At 36.9% G+C, this 24,998-nt stretch overlaps 1 protein-coding gene across 1 annotated transcript in view; it reads right to left on the reverse strand.

The window, feature by feature from the left end:
* The window catches only part of CDH19 (cadherin 19), a 116,380-nt gene that overhangs the window by 66,975 nt on the left and 24,407 nt on the right, over positions 1 to 24,998 (reverse strand). The window lies entirely within an intron of this gene.

Here is a 24,998-nt window from a genome sequence, read left to right on the forward strand (position 1 = left end):
ACAAAAGCTAATTTTTGTCAACTAGCTGGTGCTGCATATTTACAGTCAGCTGAAAAATATGATAAAAATGATCTTCATTTAAAAAAAAAAGAAAAAGACACTCAAAATCTTGTGGAATGATTTTGCAAAATTTATTTTTTTTTTTTCATAGAAACTAATTTTTAAATTAAAATAATTTAGTAAATGTTGAACAATAATTCAAGTATTCATTGTGGATTCCTTGTGCTTTCAAAAAGAAATATGGATCCTTTGAGAGTAAAGAACTGTGAATTACAGTAACACTTCTGTAATTGTTATGGAAGACATATTTATGATGAGATAATTTAGACCTTAGTACTACATCAGTATTAGCTCCAGGCCAAGACAATTTCTGAGAAGTCCTGAATGGTAAGAAAAAAAATAAAAAATAAACACATGAAATTTTATATCCTTAATGTATCCTGTTAATGGTAAAAATAAATCAATAAAACAAACAAACAAAAAACAACCCTAGAACTATTTTAGATTTTTCATTATGAAATTAATACCTTAAGGCTGCCTTAAATATGCCTTCAGTTGACAGATTCTTTTTTAATCCCCAAATTGCCTTCTTTTAAAAAGAAAATTTTGACATCTCAAGAAAAGTTATCTCTCTTTTTTTTTGCTCATACGATATAAGAAAATTTAGCAACTGTTCCTACCTGGGAATTGAAAAACCCTTGCCTGTATTTTTTGCCATGTATTTTTAACATGTTTTTTTCCTTGAAAATAAGGAGAGTAAATTCTGACCAGCCCTACAGCTGTTTCTTAGACTTTCAGTAATCTCATGTCCAGAACACAATAGATGGTGAGTGAGCAAATGAGATTCTTCAGCATATGTACTACTATAAGAAAACATGACTAGACAGTGTTGCCATGTCAGAGAACAACAGCACGACCTGTAAAAGGAGCAGTTTTGATTGATGCATATGTGAACTCTGGTACCTTGGTTAACACTGAATTACTGTTCACTGTCTTTATGTCTAGATGTCAGTCAAATCAGCTGGTTCCAAATGAATACAAACCGCCTTAATATCACAGACCTTAAAATATGAAATGAATGCGTCTGAAATAACACAGGAAAACTGGTCATCCATTATGTCCATTTTGACACAGTCAGAAGGCCTTGTACTCTATGGAAAAAGTATTTTGTATGCTATCTGAGCAGCTCACTATTTGTGAGATTATTCAGAATTACTTATCAGTCTTTTGAGTATGATGTCTTGATAACTTCTTGAGAATTATCTCCTCCTAACCACTTCAGTATAAGTAATATAGTTTCTATATCAGAGTGGAAATATAGAAACCACACAATTTATCAAGCTCTGTACAGCTTCTGTTGTAGCTAGATAGGGTAACATTTTTTTTTCAAATCATGCCTGCACAATAATATGCAGATTAAGGTTCCTTGTTAAAACTATGTTCTTAGTAATGATTATTTAATTATTTATTAAATAAGATATCAAAACCAAGCTAATGAAAATTTCTTTCTGGTGCTCAGCCATTTTTGCCTGTGCTAGGCAAAGCTTGATTCCTTTGTCTTAAAGTTGATGTTAGATTTGAGTGCTGGAATCAACATAAACTAAGACCACATTTTCATACCTTCTGCACTTATCATGTACTTATCATGCCTTGTTGGTTGGTTAGGTTTGTTTTTAAGAAACTGGAATTTTTGGGGAAAGCTACTGTTTAGTAAGTATGGCTGTAACCTACTCTGTTTCATGGTCTGACATCAGCTCTGCACAGGGTGAGGTATAGCAGATGTAAAATAGGCAAATGGGAAGAGGAGAAAAATGCTCTCCTAAAGTGTGTGGAAACTGAAGAAGCGTAATTGGAATTCAGTGATAAGTTACCATTTACCACCTGAAAAACAGGTTTCTGTTGATGCTGCTTCTCACTGGCTTTCTAGCAATACAGAAGAGGTGATGTTTCATTCACCAGTCAAAATTAACTAGGCATAGGTGTAAGAAAAGGGTAAAACCATTGCTGACAGTTGGCAAAAAAATATATGCTCATTTACTGAGAATACTGAATCTTGTCACAGGATGGAATCTAAGTAAGACGTGTCAAATGAAAGGAATAGAAATGAGAAGATATTGAAAACAAACAAAAAAAAACAAAAAAAAAAAAATTTTTTTTCTTATTTCATTTGTCTGTTGTTTAATTAGTCTTCTATTAAGTTTGTGGGCTGCATTTACCCCACACAGGGGTTTAGAGGAAATTCAGATATAGGATGTCAGTTCTATTCACCTGAGGGAGAATTACCCTCATAAAACACAGTGAAGGAAAAACAGACTTTATGCCCAAAACATTTTACTTTGAAGATATTTGTTTCTACAAGGTGACAAAGAATAAATTGCAGGTATATTAGCTTACAAAGAATAAGAAACAATGGTTTTATCTACATGTAGTGGTGATTATTTTTGAAAGAAAGCAGTTTAAAAAGCTTCATGTTTCGAAAAAGTTAAATGAAATTAGTCAAACGTCTGCCAAGTTTTATGGCAAGCTGCTATATAAAAGCAACATATGTAAAGATATAGCTACTAAGTCCTGTCCTTGATTTTGCGTATGAATACATTGTTTCTGTGAACTAAAACTAGGGGGAAAAGGAGGTATTCAGCTCCATATTTGGTCTCTGAATACCGTTCAGGTTATGATGTTTTCATACTTCCGTAGATCATTGGCATGAAACATGAGAAGTGTGAAGTTTTATTCTTTGGTTGTTTTTGTTTGATATATGGTATTTCCAACTTCCAAGTAATAGCTTATACATTTTGCAAATATATCATAGTGAAAAATAAGGTAGGTTTTTCTATTTGTGATATCAGAGGAAATTGAATTTACACAGTGAGGGACAGGGAGGACAGAATTCAATGATACTTCCAAAGCACCCATACCCAAATCATGACTCTTGTCTTGTTTGGAATAAAATTTGGAATTTGCATCAAGCTAAGCAGAATCATTCCAGGCTAGGTAAGCAGCGTGCACAACACTGCTAAAGGTGGAGAAGGCACTGTAAGAACATAATCATAAAATCATAGAATAGTTAGGGTTGGAAAGGACCTTAAGATCATCTAATTCCAATCCCCCTTCCATGGGCAGGGACACCTCACACTAAACCATGTTACCTAAGGCTCTGTCCAGCCTGGCCTTGAACACGTCCAGGGATGGAGCATTCACAGCTTCCTTGTATCTTTTTCCAAAGTGAGTCTTTGGAACTTAAGGGAGGCACAGCTCTAGGAGGAGCTGGGTAGAAGCAAGAGAGGAAGAAGTAGAACTGTGGGACTTGAAGGGCAGCATAGGCTCGCATGCATTTTTTTTTGCTTGCTTGTTTGTTTTTTTTTGCATTCCTGAGCAATACCTGTCACTTTAGAGAATAAATATAATGCACTGATTGAAAGCATTTTGTTGAATAAATATTTTTCTTTTTTTTCCACCCTTCCACTTCATTAATAATTCCATTGCAACTAAACTTCAGTTCCCACTAAAATAAATTATAAATCACAGCTTCTGGAACAGAATATAGAAGCTATACATGAGACCGTGTAAATATAAAAATACATGGATTAATCTTCAACACCAGTGAGACTGTTTTTTCATGGAATTCTTTGAAATCAATTTCAAAATTTCTTTGTGTCTCATTTGTTTCAATATTTAAAGTTCTGTTTGTTTGCATTTTCTCCACATGATTCAGTGCTTTCTCTTTTACGAAGTCCCTTTTTAATTTCCATCTTTTTTTTCACCTTCTTTTTTTTTTTTGTATCTAGAGGGGAAAGAGGTTTAATGGATTGCAACAAAATATAATTACTTAAAATAAGCTCTTCATAGTATATATGAAATGTCTGTGGAAATGGTACATAACCTTAATTAAAAGAATCTGAATATCACACTGTAATCAGACTTTTCCAAGGATGATTCCTTTCTCCTTTACTCCTTTACTTCACTTTTCTGTTTATTTTTTTTTTAATGAATGTTGTTATGATACAGTATACTGTGTTTGGAAAACAATACCCAGACACCTTCTTATCTTTTCCTGTTTGTATTCCCATCACAGGATACAATAAGTAAGAGTGACTTCTAAGCAGAAAAATCTTAAAAATGATCTCCTGAAAGAGTGGATCTCCCTCATTCTCTTATTGTTACACACTTTTAAGCTACAAACTGAGCAAAATTAGAGATGTCATCTCATATATAGTTTAGTACAGTCTCATGGTGATGATTGCATCCTAAGCAGACCCTGATTTCAGCTGATTTCTGTTAATGAACTAGTTCATATCCTCCCACATGTCTCCAGCAGAGAGGACAGCAGCTGCTATTAGATACAGGTCATATATAGTGCAAGTCAGTATTCATTCATAAGATACCATAAAATGTGAATATCATAATAAGAATAACCAGATAAATATTTCTTTCCATTTGGTGAGCTATGTAACTCTCATACACTTTTTCACATACATGATCAATCTGCTACAAATGCAAGAGGCTATTTTATCTCTACCGGAGGTAGCAAAATAAGTATTATTATAACCATTTACATGTAGAAAACAATGAAGCATTGATGTAGAAGAAATATTAGAAATATTATATGAAAGTTCATGAAGACCAAATCTATAGGTGTCTGGTCAGTTAGATGGCTGATTAGCCCAGTGTTCTGCTGCTATATTATAACCTCTCATTATAAAAATTAGTGTAGAGATTAGGATGAGAACTGACATGGATATTACATGGCCAGGTCAGACTAATTTGGAAAAAGCATGTGTGCACAAATTTCAGTAGCAGAAAAATAACCCTGTTGTATTAATTCCACAAAACTAAATGAAATATTCCAATTTCAGAAATGTCAATGTGTTTTGGATTTTTTTCTTTTAATTAATCCCCATGACATTTCCATTAAAAAAAATGAATGAAATTAAATAGAACAAAATCAAATAAAGGGAAGGATTTCTGTCTAAAGAATTTCATAATGTCAGCATTTTATCCCTTTTCCTACCAACAAAACCTAAATAATAGATTGGAAGACAATTATGAAAAATGAAAAGACTTTGAGATAAGCTGCTGGGTAAGGAAAAGGTCCAGATCTCATCCCTCTTGCCCAGAGGAAGAGGAAAGCAGGAGACAACATATTTTACTTTTTGTTAGTGGGTGCTAAGAGTATGATATAAGATATGGTGCCTTCATTCAATGCTTCTGGATGCTTCATCTCAACATTTATTTGATTTCTAGGTAAAGGACAGGTAAAAGAAGACAAATCTTGAGCTCTCTGGTTTTCTGAAAAAGTCCATCCTATCTAGTATTCAACACTGTCCCACAAGACATCCTTGCCTCTAAACTGAAGAGGCATGGATTTCATATAAGTGGATAAGGAATTGTCTGGATGGTTGTACTCAGAGTGTTGTGGTCAACAGATCAATGTCCATATGGAAACCAATGACAGGTGAGATCACCTCAGAATCAGTCTTGGGACTAGTACTGTTTAACATCTTTGCCGGTGACATGGACAATGGGATTGAGTGTGCACTCAGCAAGTTTGCAGATGACCAAGCTATGTCATGTGGTTGACACGCTGGAGAGGGACCTTGGTATGCTTGAGGAGTGGTCCTGTGCAAACCTCATACAGTTAAACAAGACCAAGAGCAAGGTCCTGCACTTGGGTCAGACCAATTCCAAGCACAATCACAGGCTAGGCAGAACCTGGATTAACAGCAGCCTGAACAGAAGTACTTGGGTGTGTTGGTTGGTGAGATGCTCAACATGAGCTGGCAGTGTGCACTTGCAGCCCAGAAAGCCAATAATATTCTGGGATGTACCAAAGAAGTGTGAGTGTGAGCAGCAGGTTGAGGGAGGTGATTCTCCCCTTCTATTCTTCTCTTGTGAGACCCCTCCTAGAGTACTGTGTTCAGCTCTGGAGCCCCCAACAGAAGAAGGACATGTACCTGTTGGAATAAGTCAAGAGGAGGGACATGAAGATGATTAGAGGCTTGGAGAACCTCTCCTATGAAGACAGGCTGAGATTGTTGGGACTGTTCAGCCTGGAGAACAGAAGGCTGTGTGGAACCTCATAGTAGCCTTTCAGTATCTGAAGGGGTCCTCCAAGGACGCTGGAGAGGGACTTTTCATCCAAGACTGCAGTGAAGGGACAAGGGGGAATGGCTTTGTTGTGGGTTAACCCCAGATGGCAAATAAGCACCACACAGCTTCTTGCTCACTCTCACCCCAGTGGGATAGGGGAGAGAACCAAAGAATAAAAGTGAGAAAACTGATGGATTGAAATAAAGACAGTTTGATTGGTAAAGTTAAGGTCACTCACTCAAGTGAAGCTAAACAGGAAATTTGTTCACTGCTTCAAACTGGCAGTCATCTCAGGAAAGCAGGGCTCCGCTGATTTTAGGAAGAAATTCTTTATTTTGAGAGTGGTGAGGCACTGGCACAGGTTGCCCAGAAAAGCTGTGGCTGCCCCATCCCTGGAAGTGTTCATGGACAGGTTGGATGGGACTTTGAGCAGCCTGGTCTACTGGAAGATGTTCCTGCCCATGGCAGCAGGGTGAAACTAGATGATCTTTAAAGTCCCTTACAACCCAAGACGTTTTATGATTCTGTTCTATGTTTGCATGATCTTTAAATGTCAGACAGGTCAGCCAGAGTGCCGAGTAACTGCTTTTATAATGGTCCTATTTGATCTGTGAGCAGGACAGGCAGATGTAAAATTATCCAACTCCATTGACTGCTGTGTTTTCTATACTAATTGGACCATCTGAAGATCATACATGAATAACAGCATGGAAATGCATTGACCTCTTAGAGTCAGAAGCTATAGCATAATAAAAAAGAGGAAAAAAAAAAAACGAAAAAGAAAAAGGGAAGAGAGAGAAACAGTCAGCTCTACTCTCCACATTTATGCAGAAATATTGCCAAAATTAGATATATTATAGATGCAGTAAGCAGGCTGGGGAGAGAGGGTAGGGAGAGACTGGCTATTCTAAATTAAGAACAATTAGTTTATCTTTCCAAGAATAAACCAGATGGAGAAACTGTGGCTGGATCAGCTTGGACACTGGCCAAATGGAGGTCCAGCTTTTCTAGCAGTCAGGAGAAATGAGAGATCAGCCTATGAGAAACACAGCAAGGTCCCAGACAGATGAAGATGTAGGTAGCCCAGGAGCAAGGTCAGCCCTGCATTGGTTGCTGGCCAGTTCACCCTCAGCCAGATGGAGAACAGCTTGTGCAGCAGTCAGGCCACTGCCTTCAGGAGCCATCCTACCTCCTGTGCGAACAGCAAGGCTGTGGGCCTTCACTCAAGGAAGGAGTCTGATGATAGGAAAAATGACTGTCATTGCCACTGGCTGATTCTACTCTTTAGAAAATGTTTAGAGATTAAGGAAGCTAAATCCAGCAAGGATGCAAGAGGCACTTGACTTCTGTTCTTTGGAAGCTCTACTTTCTATTTTTTTACCTTGTCCAAATACCTTGCCTCCTGAAGTCCAAAAGGAGGCACTTATTTAAAGATCACCAGTAATATATATTAAAGACCCAGTCTCAATTTGACTGATCCTTAGAGAACTTTAAAAAAAGCATTCATATTATTATTTGATCTTTATTTCACAAGGAAAAAAAATTGAACATTTTTCAGTGTTCACTTATGATAAAATGTCTGGCATAAGTTTCATTAGCCTAGTATTGTAATCAGTTGGTGTTACTGCTGTTTTAATTCCAATATGACAAATAGAAACAATACTTAAATTGCAGCCCGCAAATACTATATTTTACCATTAGGCAAAACTTTTCTCTGTGCCTTGTTTTTTTAATGTATGAACATTTTATAAGCTCTAAAGGTTAAATCTTCCTTTCTCTTCAACAGAAATGCCATGCCTGCATCTAAATACAAATTTGGAATCTGAATATTTACACCATAAAACTGCAAAGATGTGTAAGACAGAGGAAACCTGAGTTAATAAATCTGGAAACTGAAATCTGGAGGCGATATGTATGTAGCTTTTTTCACAGGTACCAAAGATACCAGAAGGCAAGGTTTATCATCCTGGTTAGATTTCTGAGCTTACGTGATTGTGTATACTCTCACAATTCTGATCTACTTTGCAATCAAATGACAGACTTTGGAGTAGTGTTAAGTACAGCTCTTTATCTTATCCCACAACTTAGTCTCAGTGCTGAGTGCTGTATGTAGAAAGCTAAACTTATCTTGGTATGCAGTGCCCTTGTATGCTGTGGAGGGTTCTCTGGTGATGGAGGTTACCTGGTTGGAGCATGGAAGAAAACTAAATGGGTATGAAAAGAAATATCAGAGTTAAACTGTACCTATCATGTACCTATAGCTATATAGTTCTGCAATATATTATACAGACTTGTGATCTTGGTTTCTTTCCGACATTGCTATATCCATTTTATAATTTCTATAGAATCGTATTTTCCCAGGGAAGTAAATTCTTAAATCTTAATACTGCTGCCATCAGTAGTACATTTGTGATAGACAAAGTAGCAGTTTCAAAATGTATAACTCATTAGTTTAAACTATGTTACAGAAAACAAAATCAAACTTTGTATGCATTGTAAATTCTGGTTTACAAACATGCTCTAAACCTAACCTGGAGAGAATAATTTCTTCATAGTCCCCCACACGGCTCTCTATTAATTGAAAAAATATCTACTATGATGTTGTTTATGAAAACAATCAATCCCAGTTATACTGTCAATAGCTTATTGGCTAACTTGAGAAAAATTAATCTGTCAGTCTGTGAACCAGTAAATGGACCGTCTCTTTCAAGAAAGTGAGCACAACCTTCTGTCTCAGTAGAATGACATCAGTGCTTGTACCAAGCTACAGGCTTTGTGCTGAGAAACAAACACCAACACATGCTCTAGGATTTATCAGGCTTTGTCTGAGCTGATCTCTGAAGATCTTTCCTATCTTGCTTAACTATCTAAGCAATTATTTAATGATCAGATTAATAATTATCTGATTTTATTTTATCTATGTTTAGCTTTGTAAAATTGCCTATGTATACATGATTTTTTTTGTGTGTATGACTGTATAAATTTTGGTAGTTTCGTGATATTTCTATTCAGTGGCTTCTTAGTGTAGAATGAACTATCTATTACCCTGGAGTGAAATAGTGCTTTGAGCGGGGGGGAGATGCAGGATAAGAGGAGAGGGCTTAAAATTCTGGGCATAGGATGTTACCAGAAATGAGATACTGCTGTTTATGAAAAGAATGCAACATGATAACCTGGGTAAACATATAAAACATATCATATAAAGAGCATTTGGAAGTGACATGGTCCTGCAGACCAATGAAAAGCAAGATATATGTAAAAAAAATGCCTCAAACAGTGAGGGGGAAGATGCTATCAATATCAACACCTAGCTCCTTCTAGTGAAGGGCTAAGGATGCTGAAATTTCAATGTACCATTTTCCTCAACCCACACTGAAGCTATTGGCTGCAGCACCCAGCAGAGTGTTAGAGGGGATGAAAACCAAAGAAAATGGGATCATGCAAGGAAATTTGAGCATATTGATTTTAATCATATTTATTTGAACTATATATTATAAAGATGGTAATTGGGGTAATAATTAGTATTTCATTAGACTCTTGAGACATTAAGTAGAGTAACAAATTCCTGATTTTGAAGATATCATATTTGTTGCCCTTTGTTCATAACAAGATCTGGAGTAATTAATTCAAAGAAATCCAAGCAACTTACTCTACAACCTAGATGCATCAAACTGACAGCACGAGTATGTATGTACCACAGTGTTTCAAAATTTGAGATTCTCTGTTCATCAAATGAGTTAACATTTGCCTTACGTCATGATTTGCTTGAGATTTTCAAACAAAAAATATGCTTATGAGCAATTTTATGACTATCTTCAACATTATGAACAAAGCCAAAAATAATTTACTGTACACGCAGAGATACGCAATACAGATCATAAATGGAAAACAGAATGTTGCCTTCTCAAATTTAAGAAGGTATTAATAGTTCCAGCTTTGCAGTTTCTTCCGGTCAAAGCATATGCTCTGCGTGTTCAACTATTAGAAGAAAAAAATTAGTTTCATTAATTTAATACATTCATCTGATTGAATATAAGCAATAAGTCCTCCAAAATATGGGATGCAAAAAAATGTATTATGTCAATTGATTGAAATAAAAAATGTCATTTTCTCCTGGCTTATAACACGTTCTGGAACCTATGTGGTAGAAATACTAACATTCACATATTTTTTCTTAAACACAGTAAATAAATTCAGTTTGTAGTCTAGTCATGAAATTTCCAGTGAAAGGTAGATTATCTTGTCCCTAGAAGCCCAAAGAATCTCTGATGCAGACATCACAGGTTATTTTTTCCCGATTAATTTATCTGCCTAATCAGCTGAAGTGGATATACAAAGTATTATATGCCAGTAGGACTACTTCAGAAAGTACATTTTCGAGAAAATTAAAGTAAAGTGTTCAGAATAGCATCAGAAGATTAATCAAAAAAGGAAGTAAGGATTTCTCATATGGTTTTAATGCTATATAATACAAAATTTACATGTTATTGCCTGGTTCTTTTTTCAACTTAAAATTTTACAATAATTCTTACGATAAGCAATAAACAAAGAAAATGTCTAGCTGTTTGAACCATAATTTTCAAGTAATAAAATTAATAGTCCCTATTACAAGTAATAATATTTCTTCTCTACAGGTCAATGGTAAGACTTTTCATGTTTATCTGTATTTGAGTTTCTGCTCTTTTTGCTTACAAGGGCAATAGATTATCACAAACCAAGTCACTCTTTCGTATTACATCTTTACCACTTGATTTTATTTCATGGATTATTCAAAAAAACAGAAATGCAATTCTGTAAAAATTAAGGGCACAGCTCAAGAAATAAATTTATTCTGAAGTGCTACCACACTACATTATTAATATTAGGTTTTCATATTATATGCAGTAGTGTCTAGGAGACTCTAACAAATTACATTTTCCTTGTGTTAGGTCTTGTACATACAGAGAAAAGAGTAAGTTCCTTCATCCAAAAAATATGCAATATAAATATTTCAATGAAAAATGAGAGGCTCTGCAACTCTTTTTAAAGGTTAATTCTGATATTTGTAAATTAAAAAATAACCACAAACCAACAAACCTAAATTATTTACCCTTATATGATCTATTCAATTTAAGCATAATCTGGAAAATATCAAAAAAATTATTTTTTCCTATCAACAGTAAACATAAAGCTTTCAAACTTTCCATGTTCTGGCCAGAGCAATGAACTTGTCACATTTAAATTGTCTAGTATCTGTGAGTCTGAAAAGCTGTAAATGTTCCAAGAGTGTATGTTTGCATAAGATTCTGAATATTCTACTGAGTGACTCTAACATATCAGAACCAGGAAAAAAAGAGTTCTGAGATCTCAGCTTCTGTATCTTGCCATTCAGGAAGTTAGGACCTGAGCAAAGGACTCCAACAAAGTTCAAATATTTAAAGAAATAACATAAAATCTGCTATCTGTCTGACCCATAATATTCAAGATTTGGGCTCTTGTTTCTGAAACAGTTGTATTAGCAGACCAGGGGTTGGAGGGATTCCCAAGCCTAAGGTAGAGAAAGCATAAAGGTGACTTGCCTTATTGTGCCAGATTTGGCTAGGATAGATTTAATTTCTTTCATAGTAGCTTGTACGTGTTGGATTTGTGTTGAAACTGTTGATAAAGCAGGGGTGTTTGTGCTATTGCTGAGTAGTGTTTACACAGAGTTAAGGCCTTTCATGCTTCTCACAATAAGTCGCCAGTGAGCTGGCTGGGTGTGCATAAGAGGTTTGGAAGGGACATAGCTGATCCCAACTGACCAAAGGGAAATCCCATATCATATGAGGCTATGCTCAGCATATAAAGCTGGGAGAAGAAGAAGGACGGGGAGGGGGGGAATGTTTGAAGCGATGCCATTTTTCTTCCTAAGTAACCTTTATGTGTGATGGGGTCCTGCTTTCCTGGGGATGGTTGAACACCTGTTTGCCAACAGGAATCTGTTTTGCTTTGCTTGTATGCATGGCCTTTACTTATTAAACTGTCTTTATTTCAATGCAGGAGTTTTTCTCACTTTTAGCCTTCCAATTCTCTGTCTCAACCCACTGGGAGTGGTGGTGAGTGAATGGTTATGTGGGGCTCAGTTACTGGTTGGGGTTGAACTGTGTGACTTACAATAAAGGCTTTATAATAAAGGCTAAAACACATAGTTTTCCAAAGTATGCAAATTATAGCAAAAAATAAAAAAAAAAATTGAAAAAAAAAGGAATACTGGGCTCTGTGTGTTACAGCAGTTATTAGGAAAGAGCAACACCTTTAGAGATGCAGTACATATATCTCTGAATTCTAGTACATCTGAATTCCTGCTCAGGATAACATAGTAACATGTCCCGATTGTTGTTTACCTTTTGCCAGGCTTGAAAGAAAGTTGCGAATGGAAGCAGATCATAAGGAGCAGTATTCACACAATCAGATTTATGCAGGGTCAGAGAAATAATAGTCTGTTATGAGCTAAAAATCAACTATACAATAAAAGAAAAAATCAGCTACCTGCTAAAATACACTGATATGAAATATAACTTGATATCAAATTGGAAGCCTGAAAGTAGGTAATTATTTTTAAATATGGCACCAAATTAGGGAACAGTAGGTATTTGCAAAGAACAGATGTTAAAGATCATTATTATAACCACTGGCAATATTGTATCTTATAATAAGCAATCTTAGCACAAAGTAGTGTGAGAGCAAAGGAAACATATTGAAAATACTCAGCTTTAAGGGCTAAAAAACTCTTGATTAATATTAATTGAGTCCTTAAAAATATGGCATATATCTTAAACAAAAAAAAAATGCTTTGCTCATAAAAAGATAAAGCAGAGAAAGTTCTCTCTGAATAAAGAAAGCATAAAGAACCATGAGACTGGCACCTTATTATGCAGTGCTAAGTGGAAAAGAGCTTCTCACATCTGCAATGGAGCAGATGACAAACATCATTATTGTGAATATCAATATCAGCGTCTAAGTTATACGCACATTTGAGCAGTGCAAAGATACTACTCCCAATGGGAGATGTCACTGCCTGCTGCCAGCCAACCAAGGAAAAGAGTGATGTTTCCTGTACCCTGTTGTGAATATATGGTTTTGGAATCAATGGGCCATTCGATGGAGACATTAAAGGTAAGATATGAAAATTTAAACCAGTAAAGTATCTAGCTCACAGCATAGGTAGTTAATGGATGAAATAAGAAGAAATTACATGCCAGAAAACAAATACACAATAAAACTTTCAGAAGAGTTTCCAGAAAAAAAACCACCTGTTTAGAATGTTTCCTAGCCTCAGTAACTCTGGTGTAGAGCCAAGGGCAGGGGGCAGTGAGTTGTTTTTCTGATTTGGCCTTTTTTTTTATTTATTTATTTATTTTCCTAGACTTAATGACTGTCAGAAGCTGGAAGACCAGAGGAGCTTTGACAAAAAAGTTCTGATAATGGTCTGCCTTGATCTTTCCTCATACCCTACAGTCCTCCTGGGTTTACAAAGACTCCTTCTTGAGAAGGAATGCATCTTATACTTTCAAAACTGTAAACTCCTTTTGGAAATAAGCCCAACATATCCATGTAAAACGGAATAAAGGCATTGGGGTTTTGCCAGTTTACATGGGAGAACCTCATCTACCAGCACCTTTGAGGAAGGCTTTGGACCATTTTTTTCAGGTACTTAAAACACCTTCTGCAGCTTGAGCTTGACTTGGTAGTCCAAGTCCGTATTTTAATATTGCTGCTTATTATACATATATTTTATTCATTCTTTCTCTGCTTTCTAATAAAGAAATTGAATCTGCAAGGATAAAAAAGACAGAAGGGGAAAGACTTACATAATGTAATTCCTCCAAAAGTGCTGTAAGTGGCTCATTTAGATATAGTTTTGACATATGAGCTAAATTAACATTTTAAATAGTGCAATATATCTTTTAATGCAAAAGAAATCGTATAAATGGGACTCAATTAATGAGCGTAAAATGTAAAAGACATTCTGGAAAAGCTATAAATTGCTTACTAAAATAAACCAGCAAAATTAATAGATAATGACCCTTGCAGCTCACTGTCATGTCCTCTTAACCATAACATCCACCAGAAAAAAAACATGCTGACACCCAATTATTTTACTTATTGAAGCTGCATGGGTGAACACTCTGATGAGGATAGCTGAAACTCTTAAATTGCCAACATAGAAGTAAAGCAGGACTTCAGATTAAAAAATACTAATCCTTCCAGACCCATGTGTTCATTCATGGCTTCCTGCTTCTGAAGCAATAGAGAGGCATCTACCATCAAGCTCTTGAATCCTCAAGATGAGAAGACGGTTTCTGGTCCTTCTGCCTGCTCCAGGAAGGGTCTGCCTTTCTCCCAGGTTGCTCCTGCTGCAGGAGGAGATGGTCTGCAGATGGATGGAGGAGCAATGCCACAGCAGACAGTCCTGTGGGAAGGGAAAAAAACACAGGGAGAGGCAGGGAAGGAGCAGGTCTCTGCAGCAATTCACTGGCACTGGTGTGACAGTTTTTCTTCCCCAGCACCAGAGAGATGGGGGACAAGGTAGCAGGACACATCTCTGTGTCTTTAGCCACAAAATGACTAAGGAACAGAAGTCTTTCTTTCCTTCCCTGTAACTGCTAACGCTACTGCTATTACCATCTTCTGAGATAAATAATTCACTTCAGGCTTCAAAATTTTATTTTGTGTTTACAGAGGAAAAACTGATGAGCTGTTGTGATTATTTATATTGCTGCTGTGAATGGTGATATTGGCATTAACATCCCATACCAGTCTATAGTTCTGATTTACATAGTACAAAAGCTGTCTCTGACAGTTATCTTTTATTAGTGAACTGCCATTTAGTTTCTCAAAGAACAGCAGATTTTTTGTTTCTTTTTTTGTTTTTTTTTTTTTACACTTTTTTATTATCTACCTGTATGAATATTTTTTCTTGTTGCAGTGTTTTTAATTACTTCTAAGAAAATCTAGCCAAGCATGCGTCTGGTGTTCTACCACTCTTAGCAGTGCCTTAGACTTCATTGACCCTTTTTGTGTTATTTATTTTATCTTGCTTTTGCTGTAACTAGAGTTCTAGGGTGGGTTTTTTTTTTTCCTCCTGTTTTTCTTGTTGATGCTTATCATACACATGGTACTTTCAGATGGTCATTTTATACACTACTTACTGTAACACCCTTCTCAAGGTTGTTAGAATGCTGTCAGTTCTAAAGAGAAGTTTATCTGTCTTCAGACATTTCTGAATTTTCCAGCTCTGGTTTACACACTATAGGAAATGATAGTGCATGCATTGATATTCAAAGAAAGACAGGAGAAGACAGAAACTATACCAATAGCAGTAAAACAGGTACAAATATTCCCTGCCTTCAGACTGCAAATTATGATCCAAAGAGTACTTAGTCAGAAACCCAGCAAATGATAGAGAAAACCTCTTTGGAGAGGAAACATAGTGTCTGCCCTTCAGTAAACTTCCAATGACAATAAACATTGGTATTTTTCTTCAAAGCATTCAGATTTGGCAAGCTCATCTTTTCAATAAATTTATCTTAAGCAAAAGTATTCACATCATTTCTGGCTATTTTGTAAGCCCTGCAATTCAACTGCAGTGGGCATCGTTGTTGTTTTAAAGTGATGGTGGTTTTGCTGGGGAATGTAAAGGATGTTGCGGGGAGGGCACGGCTTCAGTACTTCTATGGTGGTACTGGAGCAGTTTTAAAAATTTAGAGAGAAACATAGCAAGTTATAATTCTGTACTGACATTCTTAGACATAGCATCATCTGGAGAGAGAACTATTAAAAATTAAACTGCTCATACTAAGCATACAGAAACATGGATTTATGGAGGTCTTTATGTGTACATACTGTTACTATGTGCTATAGATATCTATGTTTCCTTTTTTTTTCTCTCTGTACTTTTTTCTCCAGAGTAAAGACTGAGAAACCTGACCACTTAAGTATGTTTGTTTTCTTATAACTGGACACATTCATAAGCCTGAACCTTTCTATTTGCGGTTTATCACATCCTGTTTAATTGTGTTACTTTGCTTTGGTTACAGTTTAGTATTTTTACACATAGAGCAATGATGCATTTCTAGTTCCAACTTCCCTGCCATGGGCAGGAACACCTCACACTAAATCATCTCACCCAAGCCTCTGTCCAGCCTGGCCTTGAACACTGCCGAGGATGGAGCATTCACAACTTCCTTGGCCGACCCATTCCAGTGTCTCACCCCCCTCACAGTAAAGAACTTCCTCCTTATATCCAATCTAAACTTCCCCTATTTAAGTTTTAACCCGTTACCCCTTGTCCTGTCACTACAGTCCCTAATCAAGAGGCTCTCCCCAGCATCCTTATAGGCCCCCTTCAGATACTGGAAGGCTGCTATGAGGTCTCCACGCAGCCTTCTCTTCTCCAGGCTGAACAGCCCCAACTTTCTCAGCCTGTCTTCATACAGGACGTGCTCCAGCCCCATGATCGTCCTCGAAGCCCTCCTCTGGACTTGTTCCAACAGTTCCATGTCCTTTTTATGTTGAGGACACCACAACTGCACACAATACTCCAGATGAGGTCTCACAAGAGCAGAGTAGAGGGGCAGGATCACCTCCTTCGACATGCTGGTCACGCTGCTTTTGATGCAGCCCAGGATACAGTTGGCTTTCTGGGCTGCAAGCTCACACTGAAGCCGGCTCATGTTCATTTTCTCATCGACCAACACCCCCAAGTCCTTCTCTGCAGGGCTGCTCTGAATCTCTTCTCTGCCCAACCTGTAGCTGTGCCTGGGATTGCTCCAACCCAGGTGTAGGACCTTGCACCTGGCACGGTTAAACTTCATGAGGTTGGCATCAGCCCAGCTCACAAGCATGTCGAGGTCCCTCTGGGTGGCATTCCTTCCCTCCAGCATATCAACTGAACCACACAGCTTGATGTCATCAACAAACTTGTTGAGGGCGCACTCAATCCCACTGTCCATGTCAGTGACAAAGATGTTGAACAAGACCTGTCCCAACACTGATCTCTGAGGGACACCACTTGTTACAGGTCTCCAGCCGGACATTGAGCCATTGACCACAAATTGACCATATCTAAACATTGTTGAACCACCCAGGCAATAATACCATATTATGGATAGAAAAATTGCTCCACAGAACTGAGGAAAAGCTTATCACACAAAATATTTTGAAAGACTTACTCAGGTATTGTGTTTTAAAGAACATCTTATTATGATAGGTCAGCATATTACAGCATTTGACTATTTTAGATACAATGAAATCTGCTAAGAAAACAGGAGAAAGGAAAAGAAAAATCAATTAAGGAATAGGATAAAGTATTCACTGTGATCATCATAAGACAAAAAATAATGAATGTCCTTCTAAGCAAGGATAGGATAGGTATCATGGGAAAAATCTAACAATGACAACAAATAAGAGTTATTTCTTGGTTATAAAATAACAGTCATTGAGATAGGGGTGATTTATGCAAGACTTTACAGTGCGATGTAGCAAGAAAAAGTCTGAGGATAATGGAGGTGTAGATGCAGGAGGGAAGTTGCATTACAACACTTGGCTTTTTATGCCAGACTATTCAAACATCTGTCAACAGTTTTTTCAGTTCAGTTGATTTCACTTTTAGGGGAAGGAGTGATCTAATGATGCCTTAAGGTCTTATTTCCTAAATAAGGTTCTGGGATATGAGGTCACCTTAACACCATCTCTTTTGACATCGAAGGTTGCCAGAACACTTTGTTCTAAAAGTCTGTTTTCATCAATGAAATGATTGCCCTTAGCCAATCCTTCTGCCCACTAACCACCACTTAGAGATTGATTTATATTACATTGATTAAGAAATTTTAAGTTTTCAGTAGCTTTTAAACCATTGAATGAAATTTGGAAGGAAGTGCCCTTTTTAAAGAAAAAAAAAAAAATTGATCTCGCTATGTTTCTCTGAAATCTTTTAAATCTTTTTATGCCATTGGCCTCAGAATGTGCTTTTTTTCCATTTCTATTCTTGTGCTTTTTAAAGCTCTCATTAATATCAGGTAACCTGGCACCAAAACTAGTAAGGTTAGTATTTCGATTTGCACTAATGACTGCAACACCTGGACCTCATTCAAAACTCTGACCACATTCAGAGTTGATTATAAGATCTGTAGAAACATAATGCTTTCTGTTCTTCTGCATCATGAAGACAGTCTAGCAAGAGCTGACCTCAACTTCTGTATTAACATCCAATCTTTGTTTTTGAAAATCAGTGAAATAGAACATTCAATAGGTTTTCTTCTTTCAGAGATGTTATTTCACTTCTGGATTAGGATTAATTTGGAAACATTTCTGAGGCTTCAGTCCCTGGTCAGATGAAATTACAGTTTTAGAAACCTGTCAATGAATGTGCCATTCACTCCTACACAGAATTAAATAACTATGTCAAGTCAACTACAGAACAATCTGTGAAGTTTTTCACATAAATACATGCATTTTTACATTAAAAAATTGAAAATGGAGTACTGATGCCAGAGCGTGAGGTTTATTTTTAATATTCAGGTTTATCCATTTTAAATAAAAGACCTTGCACAACTCCCAGATGCTTTCTTTGTTTGAAGATAAATAGCCTAGTGGCACTTATGGAATATCCTAAAGTGCTTTACATCAACAAAAGTTACTATCATAGATATTTTACTGAATTTTTACTTCACATTAGATTATTATTTATGCCATCCCTGCAGATATATGACTCCTTTAAAACACATATTCATTAGGATTTAGTAGGTTATCCCTAATGACTTGCCTTCTTTCTTTCTTTGCATCTTTTCCCATAATAGCAATTTTTACTAGATAAAAATCATATTTTTAAAATAGTGTACCTCAGTGACATTTTGTAGTAGAGAGTGTGTTTCTGAACTGTTAGCAGAGAAATGCTTAGAAGATAATGTCTCACAAAGGTTGGAGTACTCTCTGTTTTCCATGTAGTAGTGTAATAAGAAACAACATGACAGCCTGGTAGGAAGAATCTTGAAGTGGTAGCTACCAGTATAGAATTGAAAAATGGAAAAAAGTTGAATGACCTTGCTCTGTCATATGTGTGTCATACTCCCAGATCAATGATCAATTCTAGCAGGACACAGGCGCTTGCCTTAGTGAGCTCAACTAGATCTTAATGGTGGGTGTCAGTCGCTGCTGTAAAGAATAAAGAGAAGAGGTCGATTGATGATAAATAGAAGAGAATGGGGGGGATTAAAAAGGAAGACAATTGGATAGAAATCTCCAGACAGCATGAATCCTTGGAGAAGGACCCAGCAAGTGTCATTTTTGCTGAGCTTTCTTTCCTTTACTCTAGTGTGTATGCAATTTCATGAAGCTTTATTCTCCTGTCAAAAACCGTTTCATATTTATATGCAGCATACCATGCTTTCTAAATTATAAAAATAAGAATTATTCTGATGAAAGGATAATTTAATTCACCAGTTACATGTCTGTAACACAGCAGTCAAACAAAGAAATAGTCAGCAATGCACAGCAATACTCTGCAAAGAAAAGGAAACTTGCTTTGCTAATTGACTAAAGATCATATCAGGCACAAGATGAAATAGCCAAACTATTTTATTCTTGGTTTCAGTAGACTGTGCATTTTTTAAAATTACAGCATTGTCAGGGAAATGAGTGAATAACTAGCTTTGATTAGGTTTCGTCATTGTCTAATCTATCAGTTGTGGTTTTCACATCCGTACTAGGAAACCTATAATTGCCACCATTTTTACCTGCATTCCATTTTAAACCAGAGAAGCAAAAAAAGACCAACTCAAAATGTGAATATTTAATTGCTGCCTCTGTGGAAATTGAAAACAACCCCATCATGAATGATCTAGCTTAATGAAGTATACAGTGATTATAAAATGTGTTATAAAGGTGCAGTAACATAGGAATAAAGATATGAAGATAAATCTAAAGATATAAATATACTTATATAAAGATATAAAGAAAGATATAAAATAAATTCCATGCCTCTTCTGTAGTAAAGAATTTTCACCTCCCATGTTTACCTAGGGAAATCTCATGGGACAGATCAGAACTCAGCAGCCACTGCTAATCTGCATGTTAATGTCCAAGACGGCTTCTAATATTAAGATTCTAAATCCTTTATATTTTCAGCCTGCTTTAACTTTAGTCTCTAATGTCTGTCTTGCTTCTTACTCGCTTGAACATGATGGACAAAAAAAAATTTATTTCAGCATAAAGAAAATCTTCCCACTTGAATGCTTTATGTTGAACAAAATACCTATCCATGCAATTCTGCTTGCTGAACAAAGTCACTGTGGGACTGAGTGCACCCTCAGCAACTTTGCCAATGACACCAAGCTGTGTGGTTCGGTTGATATGCTGGAGGGAAGGAATGCCACCCAGAGGGACCTCGACATGCTTGTGAGCTGGGCTGATGCCAGCCTCATGAAGTTTAACCATGCCAAGTGTAAGATCCTACAGCTGGGTTGGAGCAATCCCAGACACAGCTACAGGTTGGGCAGAGAAGAGATTCAGAGCAGCCCTGAGGAGAAGGACTTGGGGGTGTTGGTCGATGAGAAAATGAACATGAGCCGGCTTCAGTGTGAGCTTGCAGCCCAGAAAGCCAACTGTATCCTGGGCTGCATCAAAAGCGGCGTGACCAGCATGTCGAAGGAGGTGATCCTGCCCCTCTACTCTGCTCTTGTGAGACCTCACCTGGAGTATTGTGTGCAGTTGTGGTGTCCTCAACATAAAAAGGACATGGAACTGTTGGAACAAGTCCAGAGGAGGGTTTCGAGGACGATCATGGGGCTGGAGCACCTCCTGTATGAAGACAGTCTGAGAAAGTTGGGGCTGTTGAGCCTGGAGAAGAGAAGGCTGCGTGGAGACCTCATAGCAGCCTTCCAGTATCTGAAGGGGGCCTATAGGGATGCTGAGGAGGGACTCTTCATTAGGGACTGTAGTGATAGGACAAGGGGTAACGGGTTCAAACTTAAACAGGGGAAGTTTAGATTGGATATAAGGAGGAAGTTCTTTACTGTGAGGGGGGTGAGACACTGGAATGGGTCAGCCAAGGAAGTTGTGAATGCTCCATCCTTGGCAGTGTTCAAGGCCAGGTTGGATGAAGCTTTGGGTGAGATGATTTAGTGTGAGGTGTTCCTGCCCATGGCAGGGGGGTTGGAACTAGATGATCCTTTCCAACCCTAACTATTCTATGATTCTATAAAGCACTGTACATGCTTGTTGGGTTTCCCTAATTGAGCAAATATGAATTAGCAGGAGGAAGAGCTGCAGTCTGGTTCTAAAATATTCTTAAAGCGTGATTTGCACATTATTTCTTTGTCACTTGCTTTTCTCTTTAGTGGTTATTCCTTCTTTTTCTGCACTCACTGTATACAGGCACTGAGAGATGATGCCCTCTGCCAAACGTCATGCTGATGGACGCTGAATAGTGCATGTGAGCCAGTTAGGAGGACAGATCAAAATCTATGATCTCCCTGGGTTATCAAGGGAACTTACACCCTCACCAAGCAGACAAAGTTTTTGACTCTCTTTTTTTCTTTTTTTTCTTTTAATGACCTTTTTTCTGCTTGTGAAAGATATAATTATATCCTGATTTATATTCATGTTTAGGGTTATCAAATAAGAGTTCCAGAAATAAAGTAGATGCCAAGACCTTGGAAACATGTAGACACACAAATACACACACACATGTACATACACGTAGGCGTACCTATTTGCATCCAAAATCAGTACTGCCAGGCTTTGTTATTTCTTCCTGAAAACAGGAAGACAGAATTTCACACAGATTATCTTGAATATGGCAAAGATCAGTTAACAAAAAATGGGATCTAAAGGCTAGAATGCGTGAATCATGGAAGTTGACTGCCTTTTTCATGAAAGTGGACTGTTAGCAATGCAAGCAGACATACAGCTTTATTCACTTTGATTTACTCTACTGGGATTTTTTTACAGACGTAAAACCACTTTACCAAGACAAATGGAGTGGTAAATAATATAAACTAAATGCTCATTATATGAGAAAATAAACGGTGTCAGGATCTTGCTGAAGAAGTAGAAGTCCCATAAGATATAGCTTTCATCTGTCCTAAAAGATAGACTTCAAAGACCAAAGACAAAATAAAGATCTTTCTGGAAAAAAAAAAAAAAAAAAAAAGAAAAGAAAAAGAAAAAGAGCAGCAGCAACAAAGGTGAAGGGATGTGGAGAGAGGCCCAGCCCTGCTGGGGTGAAAGTTCATTTTCCCCCCGAAAAGCAGCTCAGCAAATCGTGGCAGATGTCACCATGATAGGGAAAGTGGCAAGCGGCCATCTCAGCTCTGCTTGTAACTTCTTTCACAGGAGTCAAGCTGCTTTTTCCACTCCATTCAGTATGTTTGTGAGTGCTGGGTTTGTTCAGAAGACAAAAAAGGGCAAGAGCTCCAGAATTCAATAGAAGGTCAGAATGGCAATCTTTTTTGCTGGGTTGGGCTTCCTTTTATACTGTGACATCTGGCACCATTACCAGAACAAATTAGAGCAATTCAAACCACCAGCGGGGGAAAGTGGGGTTTCTGTTTTTCATACAGCAGAGCTACAAAATTGAGAATGGGAACTGGGGCTCCCAATGACTCAGCATAGCAATAGATTTGTTACACTTGTTTTACAGATTCATACAGCAACAAATGTAATCAGTGATTAAGTTAAAGATGTCCATCCTTCAGCACGGCCCCCATTAAAAGAAGAGGAGAAATAATTACACTGATGAGTTTGCACTTCATTTTCAGCTTGTTACAGCATGAAGCACTAACAATTCCAAGCAGACATGCTGCAGAATACATAGGGCACCTTCTCTTTGCCCATCTGTCATTTTAATAACTGTGGCTAATGTAATTCCGTTTTATTCTGTATTCCAGTAAATAATAACATATATTTTGCTTACAGAAAAGGATGTAGCCCCCTTAAACTATTTGGAACATTAAATCAGTTACTGATATTAAACAGTTTTGAATATTGGGCCATTTTTAAGCTTTAGTGTTCATACTCTTCTCCATTTCCTCTTAAATAAACTTAAACAAATCCAAATTCTTTTACTACCTGCAAACTGGAAAGCTGCACAGTCAATACATCTTCTAGGTACATTAGCTGCAGGCAAAACCAGCTCTTACACATGTAATCTATACTTGTTAGTGGGACTCTGTTCAACACTAAAACAATTTATTGTGTCAAATTGGACTGAATCTCATTTTCAGGGGACTTTTACTGCTTTGGTTTTAAAAATCTTTCCTCTGCAAGAAGTCAGTTTTCATTTTGATTATATAAACTTTCTTTATAAAATATACCTTGCTGCGGTCTTTCATTCAAGCAGAAAAAAAATGGGTTTTGATGAGGTTGAGCAGAATTGTATGTGAAATAACAAGGTCCCTGCTCCATTAATAGGAAGTATTATCTTCTTAATGTAACAGACATTATGATGGTCTTTGTTAACTCATAATTTGCAAAAATATTCCTTTCAGGCACAAATCTTATCTTTAAGCTGTGAGTGTATTCTGACACATACTTCTGACACCTTGATATTGGGCTGATAAGCAGCAGATGATGCCTTTCATTTGTAGTGCTGTTATGTGGACTTCAAATCCATTACACTGCTTCTCTCAAACCACAAATCGTTTGACTAACTACTATATGCTTATAGAATTCTCCTTAATAGATTCAGAATATAAAAAATAAGCTCTTGAAAAGTAGACCTTGAAGAATACCACAAGTACCTTTCAAACAGAGATGAGCTGTTTATCCATGCTTTCATATAGAAGAATTGCACTCAATTGAGTTTGAGTAGGATTAAAGGATATACAGGTTGAGTTCCAGTGACACTGTAAAAGTAGTCCATCACTAATCATGGAGTAACTGTCCTAACTCCATCAATAAAAGCAGCTTTGTTTTCCTTCTTTCTTTCTTTTATATCCTCAACTGCAATTTTTAATTTTTCAGAATTGTGATCTGATGAACATAACATGTGTTTCTGACTTAGTTCACAAGGGCATGGTGCAGTTTTCACCCTAGTGTGTATTAGCTCTTATCTGCCAGTGTTTTCTCATTACATCATCTGCAAGCAGACATGATGCTGTTTTCTCAGCACAACCCTTGATACCAGAGGGCATCAGTCATCAAAAGATCAACAGCAGTTTAAAAAGCTGTTGGGACACTGGTAAATGCTTCCCTATCATTTAGACTGTTAGGAAAAAAAACCATAACTTTCTTTAATGGGTATCCAGAAGACTTCAAATACCTTTTTAAGATAAAAAACTCATTATGGAGAGCTTATTGCTTGGATAGCCTGCAAGTTGAATCACTGTAACTAATTTTTTGTTCTGCTTTGTTTGTTTATTTTTTGTGGAGCTTGGCACAATCTCTAGAAAGATGAATTCAAGCTTGTTATGATGGAATTTTACTGTAAATACACCCACTTTATATCACTATTTCAGGAGCTAATCCATAAAACTGCCAGAGCTGATATGTGAGACCTAGTTAAACAGAGATTCCATCACTTCTCATGAAAATAATAGTAGTAAAGACCAACACTTCCATTATTATTACTTTCCAGAATAATATTTACTTTCCAGAATAAGTCAAACTGAGCATACACTTGCAAATATGGAGAACAAAACTGAATTTACTCAGATCTGATCTGTTTACCTATTCACGTGATGTGAAAGGTCATGCTACAAAGAGTAATTTACAAGCCAATGTGTGGCTGCATTCACCAACATATGGGATTAGTACAATGAACCACCTGAATTATCAACAAAAGTCTACGAATTCAGAATTTTGTAGAATTTCGCAAATACTGATAGATTAATGGATTTTAAAAGGGGACTATGACTTCAGCTAGGTAATGCAGTTACCAAGTTGAAGAGTTA

This window comes from Pezoporus occidentalis, unplaced genomic scaffold, assembly GCF_034315485.1.
Source record: "Pezoporus occidentalis ecotype Australia unplaced genomic scaffold, CSIRO_AGI_Poc_V1 ctg4, whole genome shotgun sequence".
Taxonomy (NCBI): domain Eukaryota; kingdom Metazoa; phylum Chordata; class Aves; order Psittaciformes; family Psittacidae; genus Pezoporus; species Pezoporus occidentalis.